Source organism: Elephantulus edwardii, unplaced genomic scaffold (genome assembly GCF_000299155.1).
Source record: "Elephantulus edwardii isolate Elephantulus edwardi_28Jun2011 unplaced genomic scaffold, EleEdw1.0 scaffold00302, whole genome shotgun sequence".
NCBI classification, from domain to species: Eukaryota; Metazoa; Chordata; class Mammalia; order Macroscelidea; family Macroscelididae; genus Elephantulus; species Elephantulus edwardii.
In genome coordinates, this window is record NW_006400052.1 from 1,016,282 (window position 1) to 1,021,042 (window position 4,761).

Sequence of the window (4,761 nt, forward strand, 5' to 3'; positions counted from 1 at the left end):
TTTCCATTCATTCTCTCCTCTCTTTTAAATACAAACATTTATTGCTATAGATTTCCCTCTATGTGTTGCTATAATTTGCAATTTTTAATATAAAATGTTTTCATTTAGCTTGAATTGTTTTAAAAGTTCACTCAATTTCTTCTTTGATCAAATCGTTACTTAATAGTAATCATTTAATTTCTAGATGGAAATTCATAAAATTGATTTGCTATGTTTTCTTATTTTGCTTTTGCTGTTAATTTCTCTGTTATTCCTCTTTGGTCAAGGAAATTATCTAATTCCAATCTTTTTACATCTGAGGAGATTTGTTTTGCTGTCTAGCATATAGTCTATTATGGGGAAAAAATCATTCTGTGCAATGAAGAAAAAGGGCCACCACATATGAACTTGGGAAGAAAGGAAGAATTTCCTTGAGGGGGATTAATGACACAGTGAAGGCAACACTGGGCTTTAACACAGCAGTTTAGGCAGAGTTTTTTTATGTTGTTTGTAGGCTCCCTATGAGTCAAAGTTGACTCAAACTCATTGAAAACAAGTCATATATGCCTGGGACCCAGTTACTTCTGCACGTACTCATGTTAAACTAACTGATAACATTTCCAAAGACCCTACTTTCATACAGAATCATGTTCAACTGGGGGTGAGGACTTCAATAGCATTCCCTTCCCAAAAAAATCAGATGAATTCAACACCATTTATCAGATTTTCAAAGTATACAATCTATAACAAGGTTATTAAATTTCATAATTTTCTTCTTATTTGTTATTTTTGTTATGTGCCATTGAGTCATCCATGACTCATAACAACCCTGTGTACAATAGCTCTTGAGCTGTGCTCTGTCCTGAGCCAGTTTCATTGTCTGACACCTATTCCCATTATCCCAATAATTGTGTTAATCCATTTTATCTAGGGCCCTCCTCTCCTATGCTGTTCCTGCACTCTTCCATGCATGCTGTCTTTCTCCAGGAACTGGTCCCTCCTGACCACATGCCCAGAGTATATGAGATGGAGCTTCAAAATCCTAGCCTACCAAGAGAAGCTTGGTTTTGACATCTCCAGGATTAACCTTTTTGTTTTCATGGCAGTCCATGGTGTGTTCAGTACTCTTCCGTAGCACCACAACTCAAAAGCATCAATCTGTCATCTTTGGTTATTGTCCGGCTCTCTGATGCAAAGCAGGTAATTGCCAAGATCATGGCATGAATCAGGCATATCTTAATCTCCAGACTGACATTGTTGCTCTTCAGCACTTTTGAGAGATTCTTGATAGCAGTCTTCCTCAGAGCAATTTGTCTCTTGATTTATTGGCTGCTTGTGCCAAGAGTTTTGATTGTGGAGCCAAGCAAGCTGAAATTGTTACCACCCTCAATCTCTTCTTCATGTATCATCAGTGCTGCCAATTGGCCCAAGGGTGAGAATTACTGTTCTTGATATTGAGCTTCAATCCATTCTAATAACTGCAGTCTTCTTACTTAAAAATCATATTTGATAAGGATCTCTGGTGGCCAAGTGGCAAGAAGCTGCACTGCAATCCCAGAGGTACGTGGTTCAAATCCACCAGATGCTTTGCTGGAGAAGGAGGGGCAATCTCCTCCTGTACCAATCAGATCCAATTTGACGGTATACACACACAAAAGTAATAAAATTTTTAACAAATTAAAAAAAGCCACAACAGTATTTGATTGCTTTCAGGGAAGGTTTACCCAGTTTAGCATCAACGTTTCTGTTATACAGATAGTCCAGCAGCACTGGCTACACCTTTACAATGCATGGACAGGCTCATGATTTCTCATGTGCTTGTTTCCCTCCTTCCTTCCCTCCTTCTCTTTCTTCTAAAGTGAGTTTTGTTGGTCACTTGGTCTCAAGCAGCACAGTACTATTATTAGAGTGGTATTCTTTTATATTGTGAGCCAACATGTTCATTAGGTAAAAGATGATCTTAGATTATGTTCCTGGTTTAAAGAGATTGTCAGGATAACAGTCTTGTGAATTTCTGTAGCCTCAACTTGTCTAGAAAGGCTATTGTTTTGTTGTTTTAATCTTAAAAAAATTTAGATCTTATGCACAACCATGTTTATCGCAGCTTTGTTCACAATAGCAAGGAACTGGAAACAACCTAAGTGCCCATCAACAAACGAATGGATAGAGAAGCTGTGGTATAGTCACACAATGGAATACTATGCTGCATTGAAAAACAAGGAACTCATGAAATATTATTCAAAATGGGTGACCCTGAAGGACATTATGCTGAGTGAAATATCTCAGTCACAAAAGGACAAATACTGCATAGTGTTGTAAAATAGGGCTGACATTGGGGTTGGGAGGAGACTGAGAAAGATGGGATAAATGACGTATACTGCATTGAAACAGATGAGGGAGAAAACTGATTAAAAGGGATTAGTGATTAGGTATTTTTGTCATGACAGGTGTCTAGAGTGAAGGCTGCATAATGGAGTGGACCTGGGGGAGGGATTGTAAAACAATGAAAGAATTTTTCCTTTACTTTTCAAAGAGAAGAGTGTACTGGGGGAGGAAGGATGGGCAGGGAGAAAAGTGCAACAGTGAATGAATGGAAATCCAAAGTCTCTATAAATTTTCATTAAAATTAATAATAATAATAATAATAAAATAACTAGATTTTTTAAAAGTTTGGGTCTTGCTTCATATTTTTTCTCCATGAACTGTCAAAAGAACAATCAAATTTGTTTTAGAGGAAGGACAACCAGAGTATGCCTTAGAGACAAAGAAGACGAAACTTTGTCTCATATACTTTGGGCATGTTGTGCTAGTTCTTGGAAAACAGACATCATGTTGGGAAAGGTGGAGGGTCAGTGAAACAGAGGAAGATCCTCAATGTGATGGATTCACACGGTGATTGCAGCAATGGACTTGAGCATGACAGGTGTAATGACAGGAGTATAGCATGTTGCTGTTGTTATGTGCCATCAAGTTATCTGCAAATCATATATTTGTCTTAGAGAGGGTGAAACCAATATGCTCCTTGGTAGCAAGAATTTTGAGGTTCTGTCTCACATACTTTGGGTGTGTGGTCAAGAGAGACCAGTCCTTGGAGAAAGACATCATGCTTGGAAGGGTGTAGGGACAAAGCAGAAGAGGAGGACCTTACATAAGATGGATTGACATAGTAACTGGGCATTGGGAGTAGGTATTGTATACGACAGGTAGTAGCATCAGATAGACAGGATTATAGTTAGTTGTTGAGTAATGATGAGGCATCGTGAGCTTGAGAGCACCTAACACCACCACCACCACTCAGGACCCATCTATTCTGATCCTGTCAGGGAGATCAGCAGTGACAATTGCTTAGTTCTTTTGATCTCTCAGGGCAGTTGAGGTTATGAAATATATGGATGGTTTAAGATCCCAGACCCTAACTCACCAAGGCAGATCTGGGGACCTAATGTAAAGAAACTACAATGCTGATCTGAAAGTGGTTTTTTTCAAATCCACCAGCTGCTCTGCAGGAGAAAGAGAAACAGTCTCCTCCTGTGCAATTTATTGCCTCTGAAAACCTGCTGGAGGGTCAGCTCTGGGTCTATGCTGACTTGACAGTACGTAATAACCACAGCAACTCACCAAAGCTGGATGTAGGATATAAACTTTATGTCACTTCATGGGGTTGTTTTGTTGCCCAAGACTTCAATCTTTGCCTGTAATCTAATCCCACAATATGGAAGAAATACCTTTAATTGTGCCCTCTATGTACTTCATAACATATAATGGACTTCAAAAAGTATAAACAAGTGTGTCTTAGAGAAAGTATGAACAAGGTGCTCTTTGGAAACAAGGATGGTGAAGAATTGTCTCACATAATTTGGTCTTGTTAGGAAGGGCCAGTCCTTGGTGGATGATAACATGCTTGAAAAAGTGGAAGGTTGGCTTTAGAGAAGAAGAACCTCAACTAGAAGTCTTGACACGATGGCTGTAATGGGCTCAAGCATGCCAGAGATGGGGTAGCCTGGAGGATGGTGGATGCTGGCTTGCACCACGTAGTTCCCAGTGTCCTCTATCCTTCGTCCTCAGCTTCCTGTGTGATGAGAAACTGTCAGAGGTGGCCAACAAGTTCGCCAAGGTGACAGGTGCTACCCATCAGGATGACAATGCCTCGTTCCCCTTTGACATCTTTGGCTCAACAGGTCCACAAAGGCTCCAAAATGGAAGCTACAGGCAAATGGGCCAGTAGCTAAGAAGGCTAGGATGAAGTCTTCATCTAGTGACAGCAGTGCAGACTGCAGAGCAGAGGAAAACTCCAGGGTCCTTCCAGCCAGGAAGGCTGGAGCAGCTGCGCGGGCAGGTATACCTCAGCACCCTGGAAAGGCTGCAGCTAAAGCACCAGAGAGCTGCAGCAGTGATGTTTCCAGCGGTTCAGAAGAGGAAGACATAAAGGAAAAACCTGCTCAGAACGGAGGTAAGCCCCAAGCCAAAGCAGTCAAAACTCCCCCCAAGAAAGCAGAGAGCTCTGATCCCGATTCTGATTTGAGCTCAGAGGATGAGGCAGTGAAGAATCAGAAGCCAAAGACCATGCCTGTAGCAGCTAAAACTCAACCTAAAGCCCTCGCCAAACCCGGAACATGAGCTCAGGCAGCATCTGAAGTAGCTAATGGGAAAGCAGCTAGCAGGAGCAGCAGCAGCAGGAGTGATGACTCAGAGGATGAGAAACCAGCAACCACCTTTTTATTATTATTATTATTATTATTATTATTATTATTATTATTATTATTATTATTATTATTTTGTGTA

At 40.5% G+C, this 4,761-nt stretch overlaps 1 pseudogene; it reads left to right on the top strand.

Moving 5' to 3' along the window:
• Positions 1–3,986: 3,986 nt before the first annotated feature.
• Positions 3,987–4,761, top strand: part of LOC102847837 — a 2,428-nt pseudogene continuing 1,653 nt past the window's right edge.